The sequence below is a fragment of the Crocuta crocuta genome, unplaced genomic scaffold (genome assembly GCF_008692635.1).
Source record: "Crocuta crocuta isolate KB4526 unplaced genomic scaffold, BGI_CrCroc_1.0 scaffold345, whole genome shotgun sequence".
NCBI lineage: Eukaryota > Metazoa > Chordata > Mammalia > Carnivora > Hyaenidae > Crocuta > Crocuta crocuta.
The window spans coordinates 223,581-247,287 of record NW_027527574.1 but is presented as its reverse complement, the minus strand read 5'-3'; the positions used below and the strand labels follow the sequence as shown (position 1 = coordinate 247,287).

The following is a 23,707-nucleotide window of genomic DNA, read 5'->3' as shown; positions in this document are numbered from 1 at the left end:
TGTAGCTTTGTGGTAAGTTTTGAAATTAGGAAATGAGTGAGTGCAACTTTGTTCTTTTTCAAGATTATTTTGGCTATTAGGATGCCTTGCAATTCATTATGAATTTTAGGGTGTTTTTCTACCTTGAAAAAACTCTTATTGATATTTTGATAGGAATTGCATTGAATCTATAGATTGCTTTAGATAGTATTGACATCTTAACAATATTAACACTTCCAATTTATGATCATAGGATTTCTTTCCATCCTATGGAAACTTTCAACAATGTTTTACAGTTTTCATTGTATAAATCTTCATCTCCTTAGTTAATTCCTTAGTTTATATTTTGTTGCTATTATAAATGAAGTTGTTTTCTTAATTTCCTTTTCAGATTATTTATTATTAGTGTATAGGTATGCTACTGAATTTTGTGTATTGACCTTGTATCCTAATAATTTGTTATTAGTTCTAACAGCTTTTTCTGTGGAATCTTTAGGGTTTTCTTCATTATGTTTCTACAACAGCTGGAAACAGGTAATTTTACTTCTTTCCTTCCAACTTGGATGCTTTTATTTCTTTTTCTTGACTAATTGCTCTTGCTAGGACTTCTAGTATTATGTTGAAAAGACATGATGAAATTGAGTATCTTTGCCTGGTTCTTTAACTAAGAAGAAAGCTTTCAGTCTTTCAGCACTGAAAAGTATGTTTGCTATGGGTTTTTCATATATGGCTTTTATTATGTTGAGGTAGTTTCCTTCTATTTTTATTTCTTGGGTGTTTGTATTAATTTTTTTCAAATACTTTTTCTCTATCAGTTGAGATGATCATGCAGTAATTTTTTCTTCATTCTATTAATATGTACTACATTGATCAATTTCAGTATGTTGAACCATTCTTGCATTTCAGGAGGAATTTCCACTTGGTAATCCTTTTAATAAGATGATAATTTGGGTTCACTTGTATTTTGTTGAATCAGGGTTCATAAAGGATATTGTTTTTCTTGTAATTTTCTTTTCCTGTAGTATTTTTATCTGGCTTTGGTGTCCGGGGCAATGCTCTTCTAATTCAATGTGTTAGGAAGTGTTTGCTGCTCTTCATTTTTTGGAAAAGTTTGACAAAGATTGGTGTTAGTCCTTTAAATGTTTTGGTAGAATTCACCAGTGAAGCCATCAGGTCCAGGGCTTTTCTTTGTTTGGAGATTTTTTATTTTGATTCATTATCATTAGTAGTTATACAGGTTTACTATTTCTTCATATTCAGTGTTGATAGGTTTTGTGTTTCTAGGAATTTGCCCATTTCATCTAGGTTATCCAATTTGTTGCAGATTGATTTTCATAGTACCCTCATATATTTTTTACTTCTGTAGACTTAATAATAATGTCCCTACTTTCATTTCTGATTATGGTAATTTGAGTTATCATTCTTTTTTTCTTAGTCAATCTAGCTAAAGATTTGTCAATTTTGCTTATTTTTTTCAAAGAACCAACGTTTAGTTTCATTAGTTTTTTAAATATTATTTTTCTATTCTCTATTTCATTTACCTCTGACCTAATCTTTATTATTTTCTTCCTTCTGCTAGCTTTGGGTTTAGTTGTACTTTTTCTAATTCATTAAATTGTAAAATTAAGCTGCATATTTGAGATCTTTCTTGTTTTTAAATGTTTTTAAAAGGTCTTTCTTGTTTATAAATTTAAGCACTTATACTTAAATTTCCTCTTTGGCACTACTTTCACTGCTTTCCATAAGTTTCACTATGTTGTGTTTTTATTTTAATTCCTCTTTAAGCATTTTCTAATTTCTCTTGTGATTTCTTCTTTGATCCATTGGTTGTTTAAGAAAATGTTGTTCAATTTCCACAAATTTGTGAATTTTCTAGTTTCCTTCTGATTTCTAACTTCATCCAGCTGTGGGCGGAGAAGATACTTTGATATCTTTTAAATTTAAATTTGGTATTTTTTAAATTTACTGAGACTTAATTTGTGGCCTAATATATGGTCTATTCTAGAAAATGTCCCATGTACATTTGAAAAAATGTGTATTCTGTTGTTGTTGGGTAGAGTGCTCTGTATATGTCTATTAGATCTAGTTGGTTTATTATGTTATCAACTCCTTTCTTTCTTACATATCTTTTGTTTGTTTGTTCTATCCATTATTGAAGTCAGGTATTGAAGTCATCAGCTATTATTACAGAACTATGCATTTCTTCCTTCAATTCTGTTATAGTATTAACAAATACTATGTATTTTGATAGTCTGTTATTAGGTGTATAAATGTTTATAATGATTATATCTTCTTTCTGTGTTGAATCTTTTATTAATGTATAATGTCCTGATTTGTCTCTCTTTTTTTAAAAAAAAATTTTTAATGTTTTATTTATTTCTAGGAGAGAGAGAGAGACAGCGTGAGCAGGGGAGGGTCAGAGAGAGAGGGAGTCACAGACTGAAACAGGCTCCAGGCTCTGAGCTGGCAGTCAGCACAGAGCCCGACGCGGGGCTCGAACCCACGAACCGCCAGATCATGACCTAAGCGAAAGTCGGACGCTTAAGTCGGACGCTTAACCGACTAAGCCACCCAGGCGCCCCTTGATTTGTCTCTTGTAAACTTTTTTTATTTCAAGTCTATTTTGTCTGACACCCTAAAATTATAACTCTCTAATTTGAATTTATACCAGCTTAACTTTATTAACATACAAAAACTTTGCTCCTTTACAGCTCCATCTCTACCCCTTTCAGTTATTAGTATAATAAAATTACATTTTATACATTGTGTGCCCCAAAACCAGAAACTAATCATTTTTGCTTAAAAACTTTTTTTGGAGCAGTTTTAGATTCACAAGAGAATTGAAGGGAAGGTACAGAGATTTCTCATATACCCTTTGCTCCACAAATACATTAATAATTGCGTTGTTAATGCATTAGAATCTTAAATTATGTAGAAAAAAATGTAGAGTTACAAATCAAAGTGACAATAATACTAGCTTTTAGGGTAATAATTGTTTTTTATAAATGTTTTCGTCTCTTAAATAATGTACAAAACAAATATGTGAAGTTAAAAAACATTGCTATACTAATACTAGCTTTTGTGATTGACCATCCATTTACCTTCACTGAGAGCTTTATTTCTTTGTATGGCTTTAAGTTACTGTCTATTTTATTTCAACCCAAAGGACTCCCTTTAGCATTTCTTTCAGGGCAGGTCCAGTGGTAATGAACCTTCTCAACTTTTGTTTATCTGAGAATGTCTTAATTTCTCCTTCACTTTTGAAGGACAATTTTGCTGGATGTTGTTGTTGTTATTGTTTTCCCCTTCTAACACTTTCAATATATCAGCCCCCTACTTTCTGACCTCCAAAGTTGCTGATGAGAAATCTACTTACAGTCTTACTGAGGAGTCCTGTTTGTAATGAGTTGGCTTTCTATTTCTGCTTTCAAGATTCACTCTTTGTTTTTGCCTTTGAGAATTTGATTATATGTCTCAGTGTGGATCTTTTTGAGTTGTCCTACTTAGAGTTCATTGAATGTCTTGGATGTTTTTATTCATGACTTTTATAAAACTTGGGATGTTTTTGCCATTTTTCTTAAAATAATTTTTCTGCTCCTTTCTCTCTCTGTTCTCCATCTGGGACTCCCACAACACATATGTTGGTCCACTTGATCATGTCTCACAGGTCTCTTGGGCTCTGTTCATTTATAGTCAGTCTCCTTTCTTTCTCACACTTGAAAATTTCAGTTGTCCTATATTTAAGGTCACTGATTCTTTCTTCTGCCTGCTTCAAATCTGCCTTTGAATACCTCTAGTAAATTTTTCATTTCAGTTAATTGTATTTTTCAGCTCTAGAATTTCTTTTTGCTTTCTTTCTAGTTTTCCTTTCTCTTTATTGACATTTCCCTTTTGTTCATATATATTTTTCTTGACTTACTTCCCATCTTTCTATAATTCTCCTGGCATCTTTATGACAGTTATTTTCAAATCTCTGGTCAGTAGTTCTGCCATCTGGTCTTTCTCAAGGACAGTTTCAGTGGCTTATTTTTTCCCCTTTGAATGGGCCATACTTCCCTGTTTCTTTGTATATCTTGTGATTTCTGTTGTTGTTGTTGTTGTTAAAAATTGGACCTGTGAATCTAATAATGTGATTAACTTTGGCAATCAGATTCTTTGAATTTTACAGCATTTGCTGCTTTTTGTTTTTTTGTTTTGTGCTTTGTTTTACTGTTGTACTCTGTCTTTGTGCCAAGGATCAGCCTGAATCCTACTTTTAAGGTCTTCCTAGGTCTTTCCAGAGTCTGTACCTTTCCTTGGGCATGAGTGGTAACTGATTTCCTCCTATATAAAGTTGCTTTCAAATGTCCTACTTTTGGGGTGCCTGGGTGGCTCAGTTGGTTGAGCATTTGACTCTTGATTTTGGCTCAGGTTATGATCTCACAGTTGTGAGATTGAGCCCACATTGGGCTTCCATCACATGGAGCCTGCTTAAGACTCTCTCTCTCCCTTTCCCTCTGCCCCTCTCCTGCTTGTGCACTCTCTCTCTCTCATTCTCTCTCTCTCTCAAAAAAAAAAGAAAAAAAAAAGAAAAATCTGGCTTTCAAAGGATATAAAAGAAAAAAATGAAGGGGAAAAGAATGGTGCCAGAAAAAGCACCAGCTCTTTGAGTCTCCTGAAGTTGCTTCAGCCCAAGAGGGAGGGGCTTACAAGAATGAAAGTGTATGTGCAATAATGGCTACACCCTATTGGTATCTGCCTATTCATGATCAGAAGCAACAATCAATCAGAACACAGAACCCCAATATTTGAAAGACAGGGCCCTTATTGCCTACCCTGGCTCCTGCAAGCTGTTTGCATGCTGGACCAGGAACAAATGCAGAGATGCCTGCCATGAGGCTTGGGGATGGGAGATGAGTGGCTACCGCTGAGCTAACAGTTGAAACTGACCAAAATTCATTACAATTTACTGTCCAAGCCTTCCCTTGGAAGTTGCAAGCCTTCAATAGACTCTAGCACTCTAAAATAATTACATCAGGCTGCAATTATTGTCTAGGTTGGGAGACAGATTGGTGAAGCTTCTTGAACCACCGTGTCTCAAGAATTCTCTTCTTTACCATTCTCTTTTGAAAAAAAAAAACTTAAATGTTTAGTTATAAGAAAGAAAAAAATGTATAAATGTATAGAGGATCCTTTTCTTTAATCAATTTTAAATTATTTGGAAACTCTAGAAATTTTGTTTGGAATATTCTCTGAGATCATTTTAATACCTCTACTTTTCTTTGATCTTATAAGGTTCTATATATACACATAAAGTCATGTATAATATGTGCGTTTATATATATGTATATATAGTATGTGTGTATATATAGGTGTATGTATATATATGTATATATACATACACATATGTATGTGTGTGTATCCTCAAACTGATTTAACTGTTAATCTGAGTTTTCTTCATATTACTGTATAAACATCTTTTTTATATATTTTAAGCACTCTTCAAGCTAATGTATAAGCATGTTAAACAAAATCAAATATTGGGGGAAAATCTTGATAGAGAAGAATACATCATCCTCACTGTAATCCACACACCCTGGGTAAAATTTGACAGTCCTTTTCCAGTAATAATATCAGAGATACTCCAGTAATTAAGATACCAGATTTAGGTTAACCAACATCAGTATATGCATGCAAACTTTGACATAAACAAGAAAAGCTCTAGGAAAAATGGTATTTTACTCTCAAGAGGGATATGTGGAGTCAGTTGACTTAGAAATGTATGTAAAATTAGGTTGTCTGATTTAACAGGCTTGGCTATCTTGCTTTCTGTGGAAACCTCTCATTTTTTTAACTTTTTGTGGATTGAAACTGTGAGGAGAAAGCTAACATATTGCGATGACATCTGATAAGGAGGAAGTCAAAAGTATCAGCCACTAATGAAAGGCTGAACTGTCTGGTAACTACTGGTACTGTTTTCAGTTTACATTCTGTTGGATTTCATTAATTGAGATTTAGTAACAAAGTATTATTGTGTTCACCTTACTCTGTTTCATATGGCAGGGAAAAGAAATATATTTTAGAAAAACTTAATGACATATTTCAGTTTACTACTTTTGTTTCATTCTAGGCTTCTGTGTTTAAAGATTTTGTTGTTTGGAATTAACCAGTGGGGATCCCCACTTCATTTCTTAATTAAATTAATTATACATTATTTCACAAAATAACTAATTAATTACTATAGTGTCTTTCAAAACTCTTAGGCAGTCAGTGGGATAGAATCCTTCCAAACTTCTTGGGTCCTTTAATTTTTTTCATTACATTCACATTGTTTCCAAGGGATTAGAAATTATTTGGAATAATTTTGGAGTGCTTAAATTTTATTCTAGGGATACTGGGGAATTATTGGAGCATTTAAAGCAGGGAATGAGATGATGTAACATTTTTAAAAGATCACTAAGGCTGCTCTGTGGATATCTGCCTGGGTAGCAGCCCAAGCGACAGAGAATAGCAGCTTGACCAGGGTAGATCTAGTGAAAATGATGAGAAATGGCTTGGTTTAGGATATTTAGGTGATAGGGAAATTTGAGCTTACCAACAGAATGAATGTGGAATTGAGTAAAAGAAGTAATCAAAGATGATACCTTCTGAACTGACCTGAGCCACTGGGACAATGTCTTAGTCATTGTTGAGTCTCCAGTATCTGTAACAGTATCCAGCACATAATAGGCTCTTAATTAGTATTTTTTAACTAAGACCAACCACACTTCAGTCTATGCAATCTCTACCATTCCCACTTTGAAATTTATTATTTGCCAAAATAATGATAGTGACTAATGTTTGTTGTGCACTTAGTATGTTTCAATACTGCTCTAAGTACCTCACATGTATTAATTCATTTAATCATAGAAAAATCTTTGTTAATTCCATTTACAGCTAAGGACATTGAAGCACAGAGATATTAGGTAACTTACCCACAGTCACACAGCAAATAAGTACAAGAGTGGGAATTTGAACCTATACAGTCTGGTTCCAGAATGCATCCTCAAATCATTGCACTATTCTGTCTTTGGATTTACTTAGGTCATCATTTTAAACCATTTTCTCTCTTATCTCCCAACTTGAGTGTGCTACCATTCCCTTGGCCTAGAATGCTTTTTTCCCATTATTATTTCATGGCTAACTCTTACTTATTTTCCTTCAATTTTTATGTTTTTTATTTATTTTTGAGAGTCAGAGAGAGACAGCGCAAGCAGGGGAGGGTCAGAGAGAGAAGGAGATACAGAATCCAAAGACAGGCTCCAGGCTCTGAGCTGTCAGCACAGAGCCCGATGTGAGGCTTGAACCCACGAACTGTGAGATCATGACCAGAGCCAAAGTCTGATGCTTAACCAACTGAGCCACCCAGGCACCCCAACTCTTACTCATTCTTAAATGACTTCACTATATACTATAACTTTGCTACTATAATACCTGTAACAAAACCTACTATAAAACCTGTAATACCCAGAACTGTTCCCATCACGGCACTTATAGCATTGCATTGTCATTGCTACCTTCTTTCTTCTACTAGACTACAAGCTTCAAGAAGGCTGAGGCCATGACTGCTTTGCTCACATGTGCAACCTTAGTACTTTGCAGTGCTTAGCTCTCAGGTGTTTAGAGGATGGCTGTGGATGCTTGATGATTTTTCATCCCTTCATGGCCTTGTATATGTGCTTTGCCTGAAATGCCTTTCTCCTTCTTCCATGCCTGTGTACTTGGTACACTTCTATTTTTTCCAACTATTTCTTGCTCTTGAGGCTTCTGTTGAGACATCCTCAACCACATGGTAGAGTTTAGAGCTCCTGCTTGAACTCTGTTAGTATCCATTGGTAATCATGTATGTGTAGGGTTCTTTCCTTCTTGATGCATGTTTTACAAACTATAAACTGTGACCCTTTGTGGATATGGTTATGACCCATCAATTTGGGGATCATGGCTAGCATTTTCAAAATGAAAGAGAGTGTAGTAAAACAGAATAGAAAAGAGTACATTGCGTAAAGTAAGACGAAATAGTGGAGGCTACCAGCAGATGCAACAGAGCATGGGTTCTAAAACCAGACACCCTGGACTCAAAACCCAACTTTATGCTTACTAACAAAATAACAGGTTGACCTTGGCCAAGTTATGTAACCTTTCTGCATCTCAGTTCCCTCATATGAAAAAACAGGGATAGCAATGGAATGGTTATAAGGACTAATTAAGTTAATATTTACAAAGAGATGAGAACATTTTGGGGATTAATGCATTTCAACTTTGTTTCATACACATACATATATAAAATATATATGCACACATACTGAACTGCTATATAAAATGCCCTTCCTGCTGTGAATTGCCATAAGGAAAGGACTGCTCTAGGCTTAGAGTTCTTTGAAAGCAGGGATTGTATTTCATTTTCCTTTAAGAGTCTTTTGACTTACATAAAATAACACTTTATTTCTTGTTTTCTTTCTGGAAAAGATTGAAGAAACTTAAAGTTAACATTTTATATTATATATCTGTCAGACTATAAATAGAAATGAGAGGTAAATAAAGGAAAAGTGTGTACATATGCTGTCTACTAGAGTCAGTATAGTTTCCCTGAGGGAACATTAAGTTTCACTCTGAACTTCTGGGCAGGTTGGGAGATGTGATGGACTATAAAATTCTCATTACCTGATGAAAGGAGACCTATCAGTTCTTCAAGAGGGACAAGCTTTTTTCCTGATTCTAAATTCCAAAGGAAAGTTACCACATGGACTTCTATAGGAAAAATGGAGCCACACAAAAGAACTTTGTATACCTAATGAACAATAAAATGGGCATTCAGACAGCTTGTCATAAATATTACATCCTTAACTAGGTTTTATTTCAGGCGAGATAGGAACAGGTAACAGATATTAAATGAATACTGTGTGCTGGTCTTTGTTTAAAGTGATCCTTACAATAACTCTGTGAAGAATTGTTGTTACTCCCAGAGACCAAGGCATAGAGAGGTTGAGTAATTTGACCAAAGTGATCTAATGTTATACAGAAGCAGAAGCAATAAGATAGAAAAAAGATTCATAAAGACAAAGGAATGAATAAGCCAGAAAAAAATTGAAACTAGACAACATACGTTGAACTAGTCCATGGAGCAAAGAAGAAATTGCAAGAGAAATTAGAAAACCTTTGATTGCAAGTAACTTTTTCTGTGAGCGTTCCACAAGATGAGCAAACATTTCTAATAAATTTTAACTTTATAAACGAACGATGTCTTGTAATATGAGTAGCATGTGACACCAAACATCACAGGATCACAACTGAGCCATTGGTTCCTGAACCGCTTTGCTATACGAGTGCTTTGGATTACAGGCATGTTTCCAGGACGACTTATGCTTGCAAACCAAGGAAAAGTATAGGTTTGACTGTACTTTTAACTGAAAAAAAGAAAATGTGACATATCAAAATATATGGGATGCAGCTAAGGCAGTGCTGAAAGGGAAGCTTATAGTATTTTAAAATCCTTATTACATTAGAAATATCCAAATTTGATTCCAAAATCAGTGCCCTAACCTTTCATTTGAAAAAAACTAAAATAGAAAGCAAATTAAACTGAAAGTCAAGGAAATAAATACTAAGATAATAGAAAAAATAGAGAAAATTAGTGAAACTAAAAGCTGGTTCTTTGAAAAGATCAGTTAAAATTGATCTTCTAGTCAGACTGAGCAGAGAAAAAGAGAGAAGACACAAATTACCAATTTCTGAAATGAAAGAGAGAATGCATCACATAGCTCATACAAATATTAAAATACTAATTTGATGATAAACTTTATGCTGATAAATTCAGCAACTTCTATGAAATGGGTAAATTTTTTGAGAGACACTACCAAAGTTGACTTAAGTAGAAATATGTAACAGAATAGGTTTGTATCTATTAAAGATATTGAATTCGTAGCTTTAAAAACTTCCCCCAGGGGTGCATGGGTGGCTCAGTCAGTTAAGTGTCTGTCTCTTTATTTCAGCTCAGACCATGATCTCATGGATTGTGATATCAAGTCCTGTGCTGGGCTTTGTGCTGATAGTGTGGAGCCTGCTTGGAATTCTCTTTCCCTCTCTCTCTTCCCCTCCCTCTCTTCCCCTCCCCCACTGGGGCTCTCACCCTGAAAATAAATAAACACTGCAAAAAATTTAAAACTTCCCACAAAGAAAATCCCAGACTTCGCTGGTGAATTCTACAGAATATTTTAGGAAGAAAGAAGGAACACCTGGGTAGCTTGGTTGTATATATGACTTCAGCTCAGGTCATGATTTTGCAGTTCATGAGTTCAATTCCCACACTGGACTCACTGCTGTTAGCGCAGAGCCTCTGCTCAGATCCTCTGTCCCTCCCTCTCCGCCCCTCCCCTGCTTGCACTCTCTTAAAAATAAAGAGGAAGAGGTAATAATTTAGCACAAACTCTTCAAGAAAATAGAAGAGGAAACAATTCTCAGCTTATTCTCTGGGACCGACATTATCCTGATAACAGTATCAGAAAAAGCCATTACATAAAAAGAAAACCACAGAATAACATCACTCATGAACATAGGTACAAGACATTTTAAAAGAAAGTGGCAGTTGGCTGGAGCACCCGTCAGGAAGCTGGCACAAAGTCCTTTTCATTTGGCAGTGTAGCAAGGAATAGTCTGCCCATGCTTTCCTGACCTCTCCACCAAAGAATGAAACCTACCAAAAGAGGCAAACTGCCTAAGTTAAGAAATCTAGAATTTCATTATTAATGAACAGACAAATATTTTCGGATATTTGAGAAAATATCACAGTACAAAAGAAAAAATAAAGATTAACAAAGAGAATATCCAACCTGAGCTGAAACAAAGTTTCTATAGGGAAAAGCAGAATTTTAACAGATTCCCAATTTGTTTCCTTATAGACAAAGTAAAAAACCTTACTTACCCAAAGATGTATATGATGCTTTGAAAGAATTTAAGAGAAAACAGTTCTTCAAAATTAGGATGAAGATTGCTGAATTTAAAAAAAAAAAAAAGAAAAAGAATAGTTAGAAGAGAAAGACAAAGATATCTCTCAACACATGAAATAAAAACAGAAGATAATAGAAAATATTTGTAAAGGTATGAGATATAGAACAGTAGTCTAGAGGGTATAAATATTTATCCAAGAAAAAAAGAGAAAACAAGTGGAGAGAATGAATGGTAAAAGCCATATAGATGTAGATTTAATAGATACACGTAACCAAGATAAAGAATTCATTTTTTTGCTTCTACTTTTCTTAATTATGAATGAGTTTTGAACTTTATGAAATAACTTTCTAGCATCTAATGAGATTATCATATAGTTACTAGATTTTGTAATTTTGAACTATGTTTGCAATTCTGGGAAAAACTATTCACTATGATTTTTATTTGCTAGGGGTTCTATTTCGAGAGGAGAGGGAGAGAATTTTGCATATTTACCTCTTTTTTTCTTTTGTTACAGTTTTGGAATTTTGAAAAATGAACTAAATGATTTTTCACCTCTCTCTATGCTCTGGAACATTTCCTAGGAGATGGCAATTTCTTATTTATTGACAGTAGTTTGATAGAACTCCCCTCTATAAAAGTTAATAGTTTTCTCCTTTGGTTGGGGAATGATTGGGGGAAGAGAATAGATCTATTGTAAATTGGTGTTCTAAGTTTCCTCTTAGCAAACTGATAACTGATATTTTGATGTTTTATGTAAGTATCTGTTTTATGTGGGTTATTATATTTACCATGGTATTTTCTAATAATGTTTTAAATAATATTTCTAATAATGTTTTACATCTATAAAAAATTTATCTTGGAGATAGTATGAAGGTAATGGTGGCAAATAACATAGTCTCTAAAATTAAACTGCTGGGGTTTATATCTCAGCTCCACCATTCACAGGGTGTATGATCTTCAACTCATTTACTAAACTATTTGTGCCATAGTTTCCTCATCTGTAAAATGGAGGTAGTCATCATCATCATCATCATCATCGTCATCATCCCATGTCATAAAAAATATTGTAAGGTTTTGAAAATACTTTCAAAATACTTAAGTATTGTGAACATTAACCTATTGTAAGTATACAATAAAAGTTAGCCATTACTATAATTGTAATTAGAAGCTATATTACTTTTTTCATTCCTGGCACAATTTTGGTGACTTAACCTATTTTGGTTTTTCCTAATTATCCTTGCAAAGATTTATTTGTCTTTTCACATAATCAGTTCTTTTGTTTTATCGGTCAACTTTTTTCTTCTTTATTAACTTATACATTTACCTTTAGTATTTCCTTCTCTGTCCTTTATTTGACTTCATGTCACCATTGATTTTGTTAAGATTTTTTTTTCTAGCATCCTGATTTGAAAGCTAGCTTCTTCACTTGTTTTAGTGCTCTTGTTTTTTAACAAATACACTTAAATATAATTTTTTAACGGTATGATGACATCTCTCTCAGCATTTGCTATTTAGTGTTTTTATTGTTATTCAAATCCTTTTTTCCTCAACTCTATTTGTAATTTTCTGAAAAAAATGCATTAAAATCAATTTCCCCTTATTCTGTTAATTTTCAAGCTGTGTTATTAGGTGTATTGTCTCCTAATTGCTCTATTTCTCAGTAAATCAGTCTATCTGTGAATCTCTGTTATTCATATGCCCCTTTAGTTTTTTACACCTGATCTATTTTTTTATATTAATAATGTTATAACAGCTTCTCTTTGTTGACATTTACATTATGATATGAAAATACAAAAGAAACAAATGATATGTTTTCTATTTCAAGGAAGTTATAATCCCTACTTATATGTACATTTTGTACATTTTTTGAAGTTTGAATTCAATGCTCTTTTATTTTACCTCTGACAAATACTTCTTTTTGTTCTTACAATATTCTTATCGATGCACATCTTTGATTTGATGTACCCTATGGTCTTAGTTATTACAAGTAAAAATTTTCTGATTGAGATAGCTCCAAAAAAATTAACACTCAGTCAGAAAAATATTACAGATGTTGTCTGACCAAAGCATCAAGCTGATCAATTTGCTTTTTGTTTTTATTAATTTAGTTTTTCCTAAATGTAAACTAATGTGTATTTTTGAAGTTTGATCATTGTGTACATAGAACCTATGAGAAATCCTGGCTTCACTGTTCACCTGTGCAATATACACTTCCTTTGTAACAGTAATCAAGGAGCATACACTTTATGTGACTACTTCACATAGCTCACATTATGGTAGTTATCTTTTAAGTATTCAAGCTTGAAAGGGAAAGTATATCATTTTTTTTGAAATGGAGAAAATTAAAATATAATCAGAATATAATATATAATTACTATATAAAATAGTGAAAAACAAACTATTCCACAATAGAAAAATAGTGCAAAGAATTGAGGTCATCTGCTATCCTAAAACAGAACTTAACATTTCTCTTCAGTTAAATTTACTGAAGATTTCTTATTTAAGAAATATAGGATGACAGAACTGTCATGAACCTAATAATCATTTAGTTTAATTTTTTTTAATAAAAAAAAGACAAGCGAGTATAGTTAATGGAATATCAATGGATAGTTTGTAAAGAAATTTTATAAAGGTATATATTTTATTCTCATGACAAAATATCATTACCACACTAGCAGACATGTCATAATAAGAGAAATTTAAATGTAGGTTTTATTATTTACCCTTCCTCTCTCTCTCATTACATTGCTGGAAAGAGCATGAGTAATGTTTTGTTTTCATTTTTAATTTATGTGATTTTTCCCTTTGTAATTTAAACATTTGTTACATTTCTTTAGATACTTGTCATGTTTATAGTCCAATGTATACTATTTTTCTTACCATCATTTTAATAACTAAGTATTACAAAGGAATATGTGTTTGGAAGGAACAGCATTAGAATATATATGATAAAGCTATAGGTGGAAAGAATTGATTGGTTTACTTTTCCCAAAGAAACCTCCTCATGCAGTTGTTTAATGTGAAAGGTTTTTTCTTGAAAAGGTTAAAAAAAGTTCTAATCAACTTTTGTACATTATGTAGAACTTCATTTTCTAAACTCTGCAAAAGAAAGTTTCATATTTAATGGGAAATCATGAATTATTCCATTTATTATCTACTTCCTCCTTTCAAAGACATGATCTGGATAAAAGGCGGGGTGAATAATTTCAAAAAAATACAATACATTTTTAATGGGAAGGTGCAAACTACAGATTCTCCTGACTATTAGCAAGTGTAGAGGAAACAGAATTTTACTTGCAAAACTCGTCAAACTCTTGCAAAGATAAAATGTATGACATACTTTAGTAAAAAAAAAAAAGAACACAGTGAGCTGAAGTTTTCTTTTTAATGCAACTTGTTGTTTTTACTAAGTTTTGTCTTTGTATTTTTCAGCTTCACATTTTTATTAAAAGTTGATTATTTCACTCAACTTATATGGAAAATTGATAGTTCTTTAATTTATAAAGACAAAGAGCTGTAAGAAAAAGTTTAAATGATATTACTGGAAACAAAATTTCCCAAATAAAAGAATATTAAAAATTTTGGAGAACAATCACAAGATTATGTTTCAAAAAAAATGACTATTATATTGCATGGGGTTTTATTTTATATTAATGAAAATTTGTAAATAGTAATATAGACAAAAATGTGGAGTTAATGAGCTAGCATGATCATGTTCATACATGTTTGTAATCCATTGTTTGTAATCATTAGTATGAAGCTTACTTTTTATTTTTCTCTTCATTTTCTTGTTTATTGTTGTTATACTAGGACACAGACTATAACAATTACATTACTTACTCAGATTTCTTTTTTTATCATTGTAATTCAATCCCAAAAATAAGATTATTTTCAGGCTTTATTTTTCAGCTTGTATTTAATTGATTTTCCTTTAGTTGAAAGTTACAGTGCAATTTAAAAGAAAAGAACAAAAATACACATGACTGCCTCATTTAGCCAAAAGCGCTTGGACTCAGTTGTGGTGCCGTGAAAATATCTTCCCTGAAAATTCTTCTTAAATGACACTCACTTCATACCTTTCCATGTATAATCTTTAGCTTAATACTTCCATTTGTAATTAAGTTTAAATTTCTCAAAGAAGTTTTCAAGTAACAGGACCATTTTAAGGATTATGTATTTAGCCTCATATAAAGAGGCTTTATTTCTTACAGAGCTTTTCCACTAAACTTCTGAAGAAGAACCTTTTATAATGTGGTTAAGTTCAAGAGTTTTCCAGTAGAGAAAATCTTTCAGTGAAGAAAATGTGTGTTACAGCTACATGGGTAAATATTTTGATAATATCTTACATTGACTGATGAATATTGCTTCTTTCCTGATTGATGACAATCTCTGTATTTCAGATATTTGATTGGATTGGAATTGCTTGAGTAAATGATTTTTAATAGGAAATGGACACAAAAAATGCCTTTATATTATTAAGGGAATTATTTAAAGCTACTGAAACATTGCAGTCTGCACTGTACTAAATAACCACAGCTGTCCTCTGATCTCGGGTAGCAATCCCCAGGAAAAATACTATTTGACTGATTAACATTTTTTGATCTAGCAAAAAGCTATGCCTTTTATGCTAAATATCAGTTCTTACATAATTAAACCTGAGAAATAATCTTTGTTCTACATTCTACAAAAATATTCCCTATATCCTAAAATAAAATCACTGATGTTGAAGTGAATTTTTATTGTGCTCTTTGCAAAATTCTTGGCTGACCAAATTTTTAAGTATTTTATTTTTTGTTGATTTATATTAGTAATAGTGCTATTTGTAAAATATTGTAGGCTAAACTTTATTTCTTCGTTTTTTATTAGAATTTTTAAAATAGAATTAAAGGTTGAACTTGGGTTAAATACTTTCTCCAAATGGCATTTTTCAATTTGTACACATATCTTTTAACTGTTGGCAGTCCGACTGTGATTTCAGTGATTATTAATAGATAAAAATTTGTATTCTCCAAAAATATAAAGCACAGCTTGCCTGTGTGGCAATTTCAAATTTAGTAAACTTCTAGTTGTTTAGAAAATCACAAAAAATTATATTCCATAACCTCTTGGGGGCGGTTTTATTTATTTATTTTTAAGTTATCAAATAAGTCCAGCTATCTAAAATGGCTCTAATTCTAAACTGAAAAAACATTTTGCTAAATTAATATTTATGTTCTGATTTATTGATAAGATTTTAGGATGATTAGTTTTTTTCAATTTATACAGCTAAAGATCGTATCGCATTTATTTGGATAGCAATTCTAATGAAATTTCCAGAAACCATGTACACATGCATTTGTGGTGTTTCTTTGAAATGAAGCTAACATGTTATATATTTCAATTTTTATTAGGAAACTTTTAATATAAGATTATAGCAGCATATAAAGTATATTGTTGTATAAGAATTACACAATAGATATACCTTCAACATTAGTTTTAAATTTTCTTTAAATTTAAAAATTATTTAAGGAAATATGACCAATAAATTTCACAAAGAAAATCATTATTGTTAAAAAGGCTTACATTAGGGGCGCCTGGGTGGCTTAGTCGGTTAAGCGTCTGACTTTCGCTTAGGTCATGATCTCGCGGTTCGTGGGTTCGAGCCCCGCGTCGGGCTCTGTGCTGACTGCCAGCTCAGAGCCTGGAGCCTGTTTCAGTGTGTGACTCCCTCTCTCTCTGACCCTCCCCTGCTCACGCTGTCTCTCTCTCCTAGAAATAAATAAATAAAAAAAACATTTAAAAAAATTTTTAAAAAAAGGCTTACATTAAAATTCCTATAACATGATTAGTCAAAATTGAAAAAATATTATTACAAAAGTTATTTTCTTTATTGAAATATATGCTAAAACTATAAATAAGCTGCAATGATTATCTTTATTATATGTTCATTTTTCTTTAATGAAGTTCTCCTAAAATGTTTAGGAGAAATTAATAGCAATGTTCTATTTAATGACTAATTCTACTTTTAATTACTAATTATAATAAACAATAATAAACAATAGACTTTTGGTTGAAGTATTACAAATTCTACTTTTTGAGATATTGACATGTAAATAATTCAAGTAAGTCATAAAGAAAACAAGCAGTGATTATCAAGTTATTTATGATTAATGTGGATATACTGAGATGCAAAATGAATTTAGAGAAACCATCATATTAAAAGTGCTCTTTATGTACATTTTATTTGGATTCATAAAAATGCCTCAGTAAATTTGTATCTGCTTATCTCTAAAATAATTTTTCCAAACATGAGAATTGAATGGTTTGAAAACTGTTCATGTGTGATATGCCACCTGTCCTATTTACATTTTTAACAGTTGAGTATTTGTTAACTGATCTCATAGACAGCTACATATTTCGCTGTTTCCGGATGGATGAGATAGAATACCATGCATAACTTTACATTTATCTTCTTTGAATGTCACCTTATTTACATATCAATTAAAATAATATCTGTATTATGATGGATAATGAAAGTTATCAAATTTACATGATGTAACTGCAGTTTGCTAAATTTCCAGTAGATGCCCCCAGAGACCAGTCAACTCATTGGAAATCCTTTAAATTTAAAAAGCCTTTTTCATATCGAAACATTTTTTTCTTGTTATATTTTGAAGTACATGGAAGATAATCAAATGTTCTAAAAATTCCAACTCTTCAATGGTTATTACATAAAAATATATGTGAATGATGTTAGTCATTTCTTAATTAGTGTTACTTATTAATCACTATTAATACTATGACTAACAATTGTTAAAAATCTAAAGTAGTGTAAAATTAAGAAAAATACTTTCAATTGTCATTGTAAATTTATATGCTTTTTAAGTCACTAAAAATAATTGATATCTTTTCATTCTAACTCTTCTCTTTATATATATTTATATGGCTTGGGGAATGGCATATCTTTATTTTAGCTTTTCGTGAAAATTTTATTCTTTTCACAAAAAAACTATGAAACACACCAAAATTACTTATATGGTTTTTATCAGTGTGAGTATGTCAAGAAATACATATTTTCCCCATTCTAATTATATGTAATATCTACCTACACTGAAAAGTATGGGTAAGAATACTCACTTTATTCTGTGGAAATTATATTAACTGAAGCTATTTAAGTATTAATTTAAGAGTCAATGTAATTATCCCGTAGGTGATTCCAATAACATTTATTCCTACAATACGAATATAAGACTGTTATAACTGACACATAGATAACCCACTAGTGACTTATAAATATTAACTTAATGGAATAAAAGTATTATACTGACTTTTGATTAGATATTACACATCTTTTGAGTTTATCTTTGTCAGATTAAATAAAAATTTTATGATCTTGTTTTAAAGTATGATTTTTTATTAAACTGCTTTTGAAAAATTTTACTGAATATGAAGGTTCACCTTGATACAGCATTTGAGTTTGCCTTATGAAAAATATATGTTAAATATATTAGTCACATATTTGAGTAGTTGATAATTCATTTTGATTTTGAAAGTCCATCTAATAACCGATATAAATATCTATGAGTTAAGAAAAATAAAAGAAGTTGTCATATCTGTTTCATTTATTCATGTTGTTCAGATTTGTAGAAGTGTGTGCTTTTTTTCCTGTTATATGTTTGTCTTTCTCACTGCTTTTCTTTTATTAGACTTCATATATCCCTGAGTGACAATCACATCTATTTAACTTGCTTTGTGTGGGTGCTACTGTCTGCTTACTCATTTTAAGGAAGGGGATTCTGTGGGAGGGTCACAGAATAACAGTAATCTCTTTTCCCAGTCCAGCATCAACATGAATTACCAAGGACAAAGGCAATGTCTTTCATATTTGAGAGTTACATTATAATTGTCCAATAATGACAAATTCCTAAACAATCAATGCAAATAAACAACAATATGTAGAGGAAGAGAAGGAGAAGAAACCCCAACAAATTTAATGTGATAGGAGATAGTGTGGTAAAGTGGAAAAATACAGAATTCGTACTCAGAAACCTGATGTGAATTCCAATTCTGATCCTTATCAGTTTGTGTGGCTTTGTCACTTACATGGCAAATCACATCCTCACCGATGACAGTTTATCTGTGAAAATGGAAGTATTACTTTATAAAGTTATCGTGTGTTAGAAATTGTGTCTACACAGTATCTAATACGTTGTAGGTACTCTATAAAACAGATGCCGCTCAAAATGTTTTAAAGCAGAATTTTAAAATGGTTTAATACCTCCATGGCTGTTTAACAGAAAGCTCCCCATATCTCAGCATCTCCACACATTCAACTGCTATGAAGTTCTGTCAAAGTGTTCGGTTTTACTTTCTGTAAATTAATAGTGGTTTTTTTTTTTTTCCATCTTAGAATCTTCTAGGGCAATTTTTATGTACATTCAAAATGCACAGAATCTCTTTTGGTTAATGGCTTTAAGTAGTAATAAAATCCAGATGAAATGGATGACCGCTTAATTCCATTCCTAAATTCATTCTTCCCCAGCTTCATACCTCAGTCCAGTGCAACCCCAGGTGTCTGCAGTGGCAGTTACCTCCCTCAGGGTAGAGATTTATAGAGTCCAGCATATCCATGAATGTCACAACTTATGCTCCTATCAATGGCATGTTTTCTGTTGGGAAAACTATTCTCAAACTCCGTACCATCAAATATCTACATAAATTTTACCAGAATTCTCAATTTCTGCCCAGCATCATGACTTTTTAGGTTGAGGAGATTTTTCTTCTTCTGATTGTTACAAAGAATATATTTTAGGGACTCTGAGCATCTGACTTCGGCTCAGGTCATGATCTCAGAGTTCATGGGTTCGAGCCCCGCGTCAGGCTCTTTGCTGACAGCTAGCTCAGAGCCTGGAGCCTGTTTCCGATTCTGTTTCTCCCTCTCTCTCTGACCTTCCCCTGCTCGTGCTTTCTCTCTCTCAGAAATAAATAAAACATTTTTAAAAAAAGGATATATTTTAATTTAGACTAATATTTGTTCTAATATGCAAATAGAACCAAAGACAAATAACTTTGTGTCCAAATGATTAACAAAATAAGTGAATTCTGTTTATATTTCTATTTGTTTAGAAAAAAAATTCTTTCCATAAGGCAAGTCAACTTTAACTATGATTCTATTATGAAATATAAAACCTGAGAAATCTAAATATCATGGTGGAAATTGACTTACTTTTTTTTTCAGGTAGTCAGTTCATTGTAATAAGAAAAAATTATTTTGGTAAAAGAAATAATTTGCAGAGCACCTGGGTGGCTCATTGAGCTAAGCATCCAACTCTTGATTTCAGCTTAGGTCATGATCTCATGATTCATGAGTTCAAGCCCCACGTGGAGCTTCATGCTTAAAGCATGGAGTCAGCTTGGGATTCTCTGTCTCCCTCTCTCTCTGCTCCACCCCTTGATTAGAGAGTCCTTACCATCAAGTCCCACCAAGATGACACACAGTGTGAAAATGGTCATTTCCCAAAGTGTTTTGGGGTACTGCTACCTGTGGAAATGGAACTAGGTGTTGGCTGACCAAAGCAACCAAAACACCCTCACCTTCCAGGTAAAGGAAACCAGGCTTGCAGAGTGATTTTCTGCATTTTTGTCCCAGTTGAGATTAGAATGTAGATGGTCTCCTGGCTTGTGTTTGTTTTTATTGTTTAAAGTCAGTGTTCTAATTTTTATTTATTTATAACTTTCTTCTCTTTGAAGGCATAACCACCAAAGATGACAGTGCTTGTTTGAGGTTAGTTTTAGCCTCTCAGATCTTGTCCTCAGATCTCCTATATTCCGTCACAACCTGCCCCCATTCGGAGGTACCACATGGATATTCCTTCAGCCTCTTCTCACTTAAGTAGCCTGAATCCAGTCTCATTGTGTTTATCCAAACCTGTTCACCCCTTTGTGTCCTCTTCTCTCACAAATAACCAATTACCTATTACCCGGCCTCAAAACCTGGTTGTCCTCCAAGTCTTCCTTCTCCTACACCTCCAACACCCACTCAGTCACCAAGGAATTGATATTTTTATCTCCTAAATGTGTGTTGAATCCACCTACTTCCGTCCACTCCCCTTGCCTTCCCTTTGGTTCAGCCCCGGTGGCCTGTCCTTTCTAGGACCGCCAGAGTCTTCCATCCCTTTGCGCTGCTCCCAGTTCTACCCTCCGCCTGGCCATTCTGTTGGATCAGGGGTACATTTCAGAGTCACAAGCTCAAAGATGCTAAATTGAAAGCCTTTATTTTTTTATAACTTAATTTTAATTCCTGGCCCTGAGCCTTGATCCTCCCTAGTGTAAAAATCCAATCTTGTCCTTCTCAGGTGATGTGAGTCCAATTCAGTGATTTCTCAGGTTATTCAAGATTCTGACACTTCTTCCCCTCACCCTATTTTTCTCATAGAGCAGCAACACAGTGCTGGAGTGGGGTAGAGTGGAGAGGAGTTGACAGATTTAACCAAAAAAAAGATAGGCTATACACTTCAATTTGAGTTTCAAAATACAAAAAACTTTTTTAGTATAAATATGTCCCATGCAATGTTTGGAGCATACTAACACTAAAAAAATATTCATTGTTTATCTGATATTCACATTTAACTGGGCATCCTGCCCAGTTTTATCTGGCATCTCAAGGGCTGGGGGTTGTCAGTATTTATTTTCAGATCTTAATCTAGGACCTTAGTATAGACACTGAATATCCTTCTCTAGTATCTGTTTCTCCATTTTTCTTTGCTAACACAACTCCGGTTTTGCTTGGGAGAGCAATGTGCCCAAGGACAGGCAGAATTTTAGTTTTTCCAGTCTCCTTGCAACAAGGGGTGTCCATGGCCAATGGGACCAAAGTTAAGAATTTACTAGCAGTTACAGGAATGCTTTTGTTTTTCCCAATAATAGGGAAAGACATATCTGGTGCCACCCATATCCCCACTCTTTTTGCCTTGAAGATGGACGCAATATCTGAAGTTATAACAAGGTTGTTATAACACTATAACAACCGTCTAGTGACCAGGAGGGGACAAGCATAAAGGAAAGAATAAGATAATCCCACAGGCATTGACCTTGCCAGGCTGCTGAACCAAGGCCATCAGATGCCTATTTTTAGGCATCTTTTGCTGTGAGAAATGGAAATCTCTAGTTTTAAAGGTACTATGAGACAAGTTCTCTTACTTGTCGTTGAATGCATTCCAAACCTATGTGGTTCAATACACGTGTCCACCTCTGACACATTCAGTCCATCCTTTTCTGTTGGATCTGGAAATATGCCGACCTGACTCCTTTGATTGCTCCCTGAGGCTTCTTATTCTCAGAGTTACAGCTGTGTCCTTCAGCCCCCAGCGGGCAGCCCATACAAGAGCATTTTAGCACACATTCTCTTGTTGTGGCCAGTGACATTTGACAGATATACCAGCCCTCTATTTCCATTAACTTTTTGTCCTACATGGAGCCCGCTAGATGACTGTGGCATTTCACCCATACCATTCAGGAGCTACAGGAAATTATAATGGCTGGTTCTGAGAAACCCAAGACAGTGACTTTTGGTATACCTTGTGTGGGGGCAGGTAGAAAGAAGAGGAGAGAGGGGACATGGCCTTTGCAGCATTTCATTGCTCCTTCTTCATACTATCCTCCTTTGTCTTGACAAGAGGGCAGAAACAAACAAACAAAAATCTGTTAGTTCTTTTCTCTTCCCTATGTCATATGTTTTTGGTCTCATACAAGGGGGCCTTTGACCTTGTGGCCTAGGAATGTGGCTTCTTTATTCTCTTTATGGATGAATTGTATTAAATATGTGCTGTGTATCTATCTGGGTCCCAGATAGGGGAGGATAACAATTCAGCTGGAACACTCCTTCTGGGTGTTTTTTCTAACCTTCAATCTCATGTAGTCATTTCCCTAACTCAGGCCCTTCAGTGGCTCTACCTCACTTCTCACCTGGAGTCCAAACTTCTTACCATAGCTTTGAGGTCCTGTCTTTTCTTTAACAGCTACTTTCTCACCACTCCTTTCTTCACCTCTATACCTTAGCTGATCCACTGAGTAAGAAATTCTTGGTGGATGGCATATGGGCTGTTTTGGGTTTTTTAATTCTTTAGATGAATCTACTGTATATCCAGGAGTTGAGAACCAGTAGTGCAGGACTTTCCATGAATCTGAGCATCTTCATGTACATACTTTACTTTCATTCTTAGAAGAATCCTGTGATATAGGTACGGCATAGATTCATACACACATTTTACAAATGAGATACAAGGAAGTTAGGTAGAACTAGGTCAACCTTGAGTATTCTGACTAATTCGAGGCTGTCTCCACTCCACCCTGAAATTTGTATTGCTAGTAGTATCACATTGTGTCAGTTGTTCTAAATATGTAATTGTCTCCTAATTAAAAAAAAATGTAATGTAATATAATTAGTAGCTATATGATTTGGCCTCTGATTACTCATTAAGTGGAATAAAAGCTGCCACACAGCTGTTGTCCCATAACTCTGTTTATTTCCTGTATAGCACTTTTCATCATCTGAAATGATTTATTATTTGCTTATTTACTTGTTGGCTGTGTTCTCCGACTAGAATACAAACTTCACAAGGAGACTGAACCCATTTGGTCTAGAACTGCCTTCTACTTAGAAAATTTAATAGCTATTTGTTGATAAATTAAATGGAATATTCATTTGTTACTTTATCTCCTTGTATATGATTTATCATTAAATTAGAAGTGAATTATTAATCTAACAAATCATTAACTTAATCTTAAC

At 33.4% G+C, this 23,707-nt stretch overlaps 1 protein-coding gene across 4 annotated transcripts in view; it reads left to right on the top strand.

The window, feature by feature from the left end:
- TTC29 (tetratricopeptide repeat domain 29) overlaps positions 1 to 23,707 on the top strand; it is a 402,902-nt gene that overhangs the window by 184,397 nt on the left and 194,798 nt on the right. The gene's annotated exons all lie outside the window — the stretch shown is intronic.